This window comes from Thalassophryne amazonica, chromosome 6 (assembly GCF_902500255.1).
Source record: "Thalassophryne amazonica chromosome 6, fThaAma1.1, whole genome shotgun sequence".
NCBI lineage: Eukaryota > Metazoa > Chordata > Actinopteri > Batrachoidiformes > Batrachoididae > Thalassophryne > Thalassophryne amazonica.
In genome coordinates this window covers 120530544-120541367 of record NC_047108.1, presented here as the reverse complement: position 1 = coordinate 120541367, position 10824 = coordinate 120530544, and the positions used below count along the sequence as shown (strand labels likewise).

At 40.2% G+C, this 10824-nt stretch overlaps 1 long non-coding RNA gene across 1 annotated transcript; it reads left to right on the top strand.

Moving 5' to 3' along the window:
* The first annotated feature begins 382 nt into the window (after positions 1-382).
* On the top strand, positions 383-10545 carry LOC117511731. Its single transcript, XR_004561059.1, has 3 exons — positions 383-395; positions 10123-10131; positions 10434-10545. It is a non-coding gene; the product is annotated as an uncharacterized LOC117511731 (long non-coding RNA).
* The last annotated feature ends 279 nt before the right edge of the window (positions 10546-10824 follow it).

Genomic DNA, 10824 nt, shown 5'->3' with positions numbered 1-10824 from the left:
GAAACATAAGAACAATTTTGTGTGTATGCGCCTTAGTGCTGTGCTACGTTGCATTGTGGGTAATGGATGGATATATGGATAAATATACACACACACACACACACACACACACACACGCACGCACGCACGCACGCACGCACGCACACACACACACACACACACACACACACACACACACACACACACACACACAGAGTCTATGTTACAAGTCAGGTGGAGCGTTGTTGCTGAAGGTTGAGCTGATTGTTGACGATGTTAAACTAACAAAGCGTGACTTCGCTGCCATGTTGGAACTAAAACTCAATTAAATGTTGCTCAAGAATAAACATGCATTTTATAGGACAGCAAGATTCCACACCTCTTCTGTGGACAGCTCCCTTGGAAAACACTTCACAGTGATGATCTGTAGGATTTTAAAAAGTCCCTCATAAAGAGCATTTTATCATTAATTTGAAAAGATTTCATTCACCATTAAATGAGACTTGTCACTGTGAAAACAAAGACCATGGTGGTGGATATCCAGAGTGAATGAGGCGCAGGATTCCCATTTTCTCCCCCATCCTTGCTGTTCACTACCCACTCATTATCCCTGTCACAGGACCAAGGTCCACTTGGCACTGTCTTGTGAACTTAATTGAATTAGACATACCCGCTTGTTTAGCCATTGTTTGGTGGCATGAGAATCTCTCTCGGCCATCTCCGTGAAGGCGGAAGAAAAGCAACATTTGCAACTCTTGTCAGAAGATCTGAGAGTCGAAGATTTTCAGGAATAGAAGGGTCAGTTCCAAGGAGCCCTGTTTCCTATTGTGGTGTAACTCAGTGCCAAGTACAGACCCGATGGGGTGGGATGGCAAAAATCCCTGAATGTGACAATTTAAAATACTGATTCTAAAATTCTTTCTCATGTAAATTCAAACACACATTCTCATCTTAGCATCCAGATTGCCAAACTGTAATTTTTACTTGTATGGAAAATGGTAATGAAAGCAGACGTGCTGGCGTTTTTGGTTGCGTATACATCAGCCATCTCATGCTGTTTATCTTGACTGTGCCGGCTTAATCCTCTGACTTCTACCTTTTCCGGCCCCAGAGACGAAGGAAGCTGTATTTCAAGTCAAGAGTCAGCCACCTGGTGATCTGAGATGTTCTTGGCACCGTAAATGGACAGAAACCTCTTCTAATGTGATTGGCCTTTTCCATTGATCTGAACAGGGTTTAACCGGAGGTGCAACCAGAGGATGCCGAAGCGCTGTCACTACATAACGTCACCTCCCTGACCCCGGAGGTCAGAGCCAGATTGACACCATAACCCACAGCCCTGATCCTCCTTCAGCCTCTTTAGAGATGCACCCGGCCGGCAGTAATGTGGCCCGCACTTTATTCTTTTGGAGATCAGCCAAGCTGAAAAGATAAGCTCTGAATAATTGAAGCCTAAAGACCACAGAAAATCTGATGGGATCTTCAGGTCTTTAACATTTTCTTCTCTCTCACTTCTTGTTCCTCCCTTTACCCTCTTACAAAACTGGAGGACACCCTCTTGTTAGATTCAGGAAGCAGATGGGTGAGAAAAGGCCGGGATGGTGTGTAGTGCTTTAGAGAGAGGCCACGGACTCCACCAGCTTTACAGACCTGTCACTCAAGAGCACGGAGAGTGAATATGGAGCTTAATGAATCCTCCACAGCCACCAGTGGACACGACGTATCTCTGTGTGGACACCAGACGCCACACCAGCCCGACTTTTTTCACTCTCTCTCTTCGCTCTCAAGGTCTTTTCTGCTCTGGAAAAATGACAGAATACATTTTGCGCCACCCTACAAGCAGTTCATTTGATTTTCTTGCTGTCTGCTCTCTTTAAAGTGGAGCCGCCCCTTTGCATTTTGCACAAAATTGACAAATTTTTCTTTGAAGTGAAATCTAGTTACTCAATGTACATTATTTCTCAAGTTCCCTGAGAGCTTGTTTGAGCCTCAGGGGTCCACGTAGTGCAGCAGATAACTGAAACAATCCTTCAAATAGTGATAGAAGCACCACATCCAGCACAAATACTCCTTAGACATTACTCTTCTGAAAAAACTGATTGGCCACTTGAATTTTCAATAGGCAGCCAGGTAGGGGTCAAATGAACAATTACACAAGGGTCAAAATTAAAAGATGCTCCAAACATATTGAAAACTATCCCATATTATTTGACTGACCATAAGTATTCCAAAAAGGTATAGTTTGAACTATCTGTGACTGAATGTTATGGAATTAGGGGGTAAAAACAAGAATGGTGATAAAGGTCAATTTTAGTACAACCCCTGGCAAAAATTATGGAATCACTGGCCTCGGAGGATGTTCATTCAGTTGTTTAATTTTGTAGAAAAAAAGCAGATCACAGACATGACTCAAAACTAAAGTCATTTCAAATGGCAACTTTCTGGCTTTAAGAAACACTATAAGAAATCAGGAAAAAAAATTGTGGCAGTCAGTAACGGTTACTTTTTTAGACCAAGCAGAGGGAAAAAAATATGGAATCACTCAATTCTGAGGAAAAAATTATGGAATCATGAAAAACAAAAGAACACTCCAACACATCACTAGTATTTTGTTGCACCACCTCTGGCTTTTATAACAGCTTGTAGTCTCTGAGGCATGGACTTAATGAGTGACAAACAGTACTCTTCATCAATCTGGCTCCAACTTTCTCTGATTGCTGTTGCCAGATCAGCTTTGCAGGTTGGAGCCTTGTCATGGACCATTTTCTTCAACTTCCACCAAAGATTTTCAATTGGATTAAGATCTGGACTATTTGCAGGCCATGACATTGACCCTATGTGTCTTTTTGCAAGGAATGTTTTCACAGTTTTTGCTCTATGGCAAGATGCATTATCATCTTGAAAAATGATTTCATCATCCCCAAACATCCTTTCAATTGATGGGATAAGAAAAGTGTCCAAAATATCAGCGTAAACTTGTGCATTTATTGATGATGTAATGACAGCCATCTCCCCATTGCCTTTACGTGACATGCAGCCCCATATCATCAATGACTGTGGAAATTTACATGTTCTCTTCAGGCAGTCATCTTTATAAATCTCATTGGAACGGCACCAAACAAAAGTTCCAGCATCATCACCTTGCCCAATGCAGATTGGAGATTCAACACTGAATATGACTTTCATCCAGTCATCCACAGTCCACGATTGCTTTTCCTTAGCCCATTGTAACTTTGTTTTTTCTGTTTAGGTGTTAATGATGGCTTTCATTTAGCTTTTCTGTATGTAAATCCCATTTCCTTTAGGCGGTTTCTTACAGTTCGGTCACAGATGTTGACTCCAGTTTCCTCCCATTCGTTCCTCATTTGTTTTGTTGTGCATTTTTGATTTTTGAGACATATTGCTTTAAGTTTTCTGTCTTGACGCTTTGATGTCTTCCTTGGTCTACCAGTATGTTTGCCTTTAACAACCTTCCCATGTTGTTTGTATTTGGTCCAGAGTTTAGACACAGCTGGCTGTGAACAACCAACATCTTTTGCAACATTGCGTGATGATTTACCCTCTTTTAAGAGTTTGATAATCCTCTCCTTTGTTTCAATTGACATCTCTCGTGTTGGAGCCATGATTCATGTCAGTCCACTTGGTGTAACAGCTCTCCAAGGTGTGATCACTCCTTTTTAGATGCAGACTAACGAGCAGATTTGATTTGATGCAGGTGTTAGTGTGACGGCCCCGCTGTCTTGTAGCAGGGCGGGCCCATAATCAGGGGCACCTGGGCCCGGTGTCCCTGTCTCTTATTTAAGTGGGCCCAACTAATTCATTTTGGTTCTCTCCCTCTCTCTTTTTAGGACGTCTCGCTGCACCGACTGGTAACAGAGCGCCTTTTTGTACAGCTGCACATCTTTGCACCTTTTAATTTATTGACTTAGACTATTGTAAATAAATACTTCTATTTTTCTAATCCTCTCATTTGTGTCTCCTCCTTGTCACTGTCCTCTGAGCCACGGGCACGTGACAGTTAGTTTTGGGGATGAAAATTTACAGGGTGATTCCATAATTTATTCCTCAGAACTGAGTGAGTCCATTTTTCCCTCTGCTTGGTCTAAAAAAGTAACCGTTACTGACTGCCACAATTATTTTTCCTGATTTCTTATAGTGTTTCTTAAAGCCAGAAAGTTGCCATTTGTAATGACTTTAGTTTTGTGTCATGTCTGTGATCTGCTTTTTTTCTACAAAATTAAACAACTGAATGAACATCCTCCGAGGCCGGTGATTCCATAATTTTTGCCAGGGGTTGTATATACAGGGGTCAAAAGTTAAAGTTGATTACATTTTGGTAAAAAAGTGGTGCAAATTATAGCTTGAGCTAATAGGATTAATATATGAAATAGTTTTGACTGTGTTGAATGTTTGGTCTCCAGAGTAAAGGTCAAATAAGGTCAACATCTATTGGATTCTATGACATGTGACATATGTAACCCCGTAATGTGATAACTAAGCATGACACGTGGTGCAAACTATTCCTTTTTAAAACCCTATTAACTCGGCCAATCTTTTCGGAATCTTTGTAATCAGACAAATAATGAGGTACAGTGTTCAATAGGATTGGAGCATCTTTTAATTTTGACCCCTGTGTAATTCTTCAATTGACTCCTTAACTGTCTATCTGAAAATTCAAGTGGCCAATCATTTTCAATCAAAGCCAATCAAAGTCAAATAAGTACTTGTGCTGAATTTGGTGCTTGTATCACCATTTGCAGGATTCCTCTGTAAGTATTCTGTTATCTGCTGCACTAATGGACTCGCCGGCAAATCCATATCACCCATATCTGGACCTCTGAAGGTTAAAACATGAAGGAGGAAGCTATGCACAAGGTTCAAAGTTCAAGTTGCATTTGATGAAAACTGGAAACTTGATATTTCTAACTTGCAACAAAATACATCTAACAACCCTGTGAAATGTGATGCAAAGTTTGTCTGTCCAAGTCATTTCAGAACCGCAACTTTAACTAAGATTATTATTAACAAATGAAGCAGCAGACCTGTGTCAGGGTTCTCTTAATCTGTCTTGGAGATACACTCTGTAAAACCTTTATGGGGAATATGTCAAAATTTTTATCGCTGGTGAATTATGTTTATGAGCTGTGTCCATCACCATCTTTCTGCTTCCATTCACATTGATTTTTGTTTTGTCAGTTGAACGTTACCATGTTTGTTTAGCTCCATGATGTTAACATTACCATTTGTAGCGTAGCAGCTCTGTTTGACCCTTCAGTTTCCCAGTGTGTCATACATCTTGTTTCTGTATTTTACCTCAAATGAGTGAAAATCCTGAATTGTTTCCAAAAGAAGGGCAAATTTTGAGCACATTAGCAGTATAAGACTGTGAATCCTTTTGGTTGAATACTCAAGAGTAACATTATACTGGTGCCTAAGAAAATACTTTTTATAACACTGGTCTACAACCAAAATGCTTCTGAAATAAAGATAGTCAAACTTTACTATTTTTGGGCCATGGAGAATGAAAATGTTTGAAATTGTTGATTGGCTCTAGATTTAATTAATGCTACTACTATACTAAGAATTAATATATAACCCTTTTGCTGATTTTTAAAGTGTTACAAAAAGAGAACAGATGAAATATTATACAGTCAGAGAAACATAAAAAAGACCTATGTTTATGAGTTTTCATGTAAACTCTACTGTTAACACAATATAATTATATAGATGCAAAATGTAAAACCTTGTATATCTTGGAAAGAGTATTTTGTTGTTATTGTCATATTTGAATTCAACATGCCAAAATCCATAATAAATAGCACATTTTTATTCCTATAGAAGACAATTTCTAAATATTTGTATACCAGTGTAATTAGTTTATTAAAGGAAAAATACTCCAAAGGGGCTATACATTTAAAAACAAGAGCAAACCAAGATTTCTGACATTTGCCAATCCAGATCTGGATCACCTCCAAGATTTAATGGGTTCTTCTGTGACATAATATCTATCTGTGGTGAAAATTTCATCAAAATCCACGCAGTAGTTTTGACGTCATCCTGCGAAAAGGCAGACAAATAAATTAAATAAAACGCTCATGATTTTATTACGCCCTTGGCAGATGTAATAAGGAAATCTGGGCAAAAAATAAAAATTAATAAAATTATGACAAGCGAAATCTTAAGGGGCTTCATGTTTAAAAATAAAGAAATAAGGGCACTCATGAGAGTGAGTTCTTCTATCAAGGTCCAAAATGATACACGTTGCTATACATACTTGTGATTGTGGCAAAAATATACACTAGTACAGTAGTAACAGTACAGTAATAGAGTTACACTCAATAACCTGCTGCTTTAAAAAAAAAAAATTATGAATCAACCATCCTTTCTCTGTGCCTCATTGAAAAAGACAAAAGCTGCTAATAGAGCAGTCACATGTCATTGGGATGCTGAATGGTGGAAAGAATAACAGATGAAAATGAGCTCGTTTGCTGCTGTGATCATTCATCCCACTGTCAAATTATCGTCCCCCTGCATGGAAGACACTGTGGCAGAAAGCCGGGGCATCATTAGCCACACTGTGAGAGATAAAGAGAGCGATGGGGCACACTGTGGCTGTATTAGTACCAGGTCAAGTTGGGCCAGCGCCAGTGGAAGCCCATGCTGGGTTCTGCCTGTTCACGGCTGTCATAAGACAGAAGTTTTACTGTATTAGTCCAATGGAAAGAAGCCAGACTGCAGCATCCTGATCAAAGACAGAACACCAGGACCCTACGTTCACTTCTCATTACCGTCAGCTGCATCGTTTCTTTCTTCCCTTTCACATGTACTGACATAGACCCCCACTGGACCAGGGCACATAAGTAATTAGAAGGTTTTTCCATGTAATCCCAACAGACAAAAACAATGAAACACTGCAGACTGGAGCAGTCCCAAATCTCAGGTCTGTGAGTACTCTTAATGCAAAAGTAAATACTGGCTGATCTTATTTGCAGCCTGTGTTGATTTTCAAAAAATAATTTGGCTTTCAAATTCATTTCATCGGGCTGCTCTCAGACATCTGGAAAATTTCTGAAATCCCCAACAATTTGATGGATATCATATCTGCCTTATACACAGGTACTATAAGTGTGGAGTGTGGGCAGAATTATTACTGGTGTTCATCAGGGATTTGTTCTGGTTACTACTCTGAAGCTGAGAGAGGAATTGGAGAGTCCAGATTTGTGACTGTGTCAGATTAAGACTAAGATCCATGGTCTCAATGATTTCCTGAACTCAAGCATCAGAAGTGTATCTGTAGGCGGTGAAAGTGTCAGATTTGTAGAGAGATTCATTAGGTGAGCAGTGACATTCATGTACCTGGGCCATCAACCTTTGGGCGGAGGTATTTGGTGATGCAGATACCTGAGAAGGAAGGTCCAAGTCTTTAGAATCCTGGTGGTTCCTCTCTTAGGATTGTGAGACTTGGATGCTAATCAGTAACCGAAGGTCTTTGGTACTGGGGCTCTTCAGAGGATCCTTGTGTACCTCTGGAATGACTGTCAAATGAATAGTTACTTTGGGAGATTAAGAGGAGGAGTATCACTTGCATTGTGAAGAAGCATCAGATATGATATATTGGCCATGTGGCACATTTCTGGGGGCATGATCCAGCATGCATGTGCTTAAGTGTTGAGACCTGAATGTCTGGAGAAGGCCAAAGGGAGACCTACATTTCACTTGGCAGCAACAGGTATTTTTGAGATGTGGGAATGGATCAGTTATCTGCCTGGGTGGTTGCTCCCAGGGCAGTTCTCTGATGTGATCAATGAAGCATTTAGTTTATGTGGCATTGCTATAGTTTGCTCACACTAGAGCCTATCTGAGCAGTCACTGAGTAAGAGGCGGGGTATATCCTGGAAAGGCCAAGTCTATTGAAGGGCCAATCCACATTTGCACAGACACTCTTTCACACTCTCACACACACCTATAGAAGATCAAGAAAGTGTTCAGTTCCCCTAACCTGAAAGTCTTTTGAGGTGCAAGGAAGCTTTAGTACCTGGAGAGAATCCATGCATAGGGGAGAACATGCAAAAGCTCGAATTCGAACCACTGTGAGGCAGCAGCCACTGTGCCACCAGTCTAAGCATTTGCTTTCTGTTCATTATGAATGAATGAATGAATGAAAATGAAAACTGTTTATTTCAAACATTTGATACAACAACAATTACAAGATAGATCAGTGAAGACAACAACAAAAAAGTTCCTACTGTGTACCCAACATGTCCGAAAAGGGGTAGGGTGAAGCATCAGCTTATTTTTCCCTACCCCTTCTTCCCCACAACCAGTAATACCCTTTGCCACATATACACATACATTCCTACACACCTAAACCGATATCAATATATATATATATATATATATATATATATATATATATATATATATATATATATATATATATATATATATATATATATATATATATATATATACACACAAACATAAATATACACCTACACATACCTACTTACATACAAAAATACTATATATTTACAAGCCAAAGCAAAAAACAAAAACACCCTAACCCTCATTACCCTTCCTCCTCCCTATACCTAGAAAAAATATTTTTGTATCGCTGTTGTCAAAATAGCCTAACCTGATGACTTACACTCCTGGGCAGGGTGAGAAGCTTGACTATCCTGAAGGGACTCTGAGTAGAGTCGCTGCTTTGTTGCATCGAAAGGAGTCAGCTGAGGTGGTTCAGGCATCTGGTGAGGATGCCCCCTGGTCATCTTCCTAGGGAGGTCTTCCAGGCACATCCAACTGGGAGGAGGCCCCGGGGACAACCAGGACACACTGGAGGGATTATATTTTCCATCTGGCCTGAGAACGGCCTGGGATCCTCCGGGAAGAATTACAGGATTTGGCTGAGGATAGGTAGGTGTAGGATGAGTTGCTTGGTCTGCTGCTACCGCAACCTGGACCTGGATAAGCAGCCAAAAATGAATGAATGAATGGTGTTAAAAATGTATTAACTCTAAAATGTGTCATCTGTTGGGGAAGTTGCAGATTGCATGATGTTCACTTCAGATTTCCCCTTATTTGTCAACAGGGATTCACTAAGCAATATTTATTTGACCAAAATGAGGGTTCTCAAATTTATTAGCCTGTACTAGCAACTAGTAGACAGTGTACAGGTGAGCAATACTTCTTTTGTCTTCGGTCTTTTAGCCACACTGCAAAAATAAGAAAGATGAAGTAAGATTGTCCTTCTTAGACTACTGTACCAACATGGCGGAGCAAAATGGTGGCATCCAACTCCCATGTAGTTAGTAATGGCTGTTTAACGTTACAAAAAAAAAAAACCCTTCTTTGTTGCAGGTAATTTATACACTAGTGAACAGACAGCTGTCAATGCTGTCTTCCATTTCTGTTAATGGTTGCTCACTTGTTTTCACTTGGGGTTGCCACAGATTTGACACAAGTTTTGCTCCAGATGCTCTTCCTGACACAACTCCACATTACATGGAGATATGTGGCAAGGATGGGGCTTGAACCAGGAACCTTCTGCACTGAAACCAAGCGCATTAATCACTTGGCCACCACCCCTGCTATTCCATTCTGGCTAAACACCCCTAAATCCTACACACTAGTTTTAAGTAATGTACTGGTTCTGATCCTTCACCCAAATCTATGAAAGCTCCATTATCTTCAAGCTCAAGATTCATTTATTAATGACCACACAACAAGTTGGTGGAATTTGTTTCCAGTACAGCATGAAATGCTCATATCTCTGTGTCAACACACAACAAACAAACAATAAATAGGCAAATACACATAGAAACATCAGTTAATGACTTGGTTTAGTGTCCGTACAGCTGTTGGAAAAAAGCTGTTTTTGAATCTGACTGATATCATTGGCAGGGACCTGTAGCGTCTTCCAGAAGGCAACAGAGTGAATAGGTGATATGCAGGGTGTGAGGGGTCAGAGGTGATTTTTACTGCCCGTTGTGTGATGTGTCTATGGTACAATGTGTCAATGGAAAGGAAGGTGACGCCTGTGATTTTAGATGATTTGTCTATTATACGCTGTAGTTTTTTGCATGATTAGGAGTCCAAATTTCCATACCAGACGATTTGAATGATGGCGGTGTAAAACTGAAGAAGAATGTTGTGCCTGACTCTGAATTTTTTCAGTTGTCTGAGAAAAAAAAAAAATTTATTAGCTTTTTTTGTAAATTAAGTTCGAACGCAGTTTCCATACTGTTGTGTGTACCTAGGAATTTGAATGACTCAGTGATAGAGATGGGCTGAGTAGAAATGAAAATGGGGATTTTGTGAGAGGGTGAGCGTGAGAAGTCGACTATGAGTTCCTGGGTTTTTGATGTGTTAAGCTGTAGGTTATTGTTTTGGTACCAAGTGACTACTTGGGTGACCTGTTCATGGTAGTGATGTTCGTTATCGTTAATGATGAGTCCAATTATTGTAGTGTCATCTGCATATTTAAGAATGGAAAATGAACTGTGGGTGGATGTGAGGGAGTTTGTGTAGATGGAGAAAATCCAAGGGGAAAGAACACAACCCTGAAGGGTACCTGTGCTGAGGGTCAGAGGCTGGGACAGATTTAGTTTTTCCTGGTTCAGTCCAATTTTGTGGAAATAAATTCTCTTCCCATCTCGACCCAGTCTTTTCACCTAGTAGTGAAAACAGGACCCTTTGTTTTGAAAATCCTGCTGGCAATCCACCAAACAAATCAAGAAATACATGCACGTTGGGCAGACGTACACTGTAATGCAGGTAAAGTCATCTTAAGTGGTTGACTCACTGCGTTGTTCATCCATCAATCTCCTGCCCCATTTTCTGAGA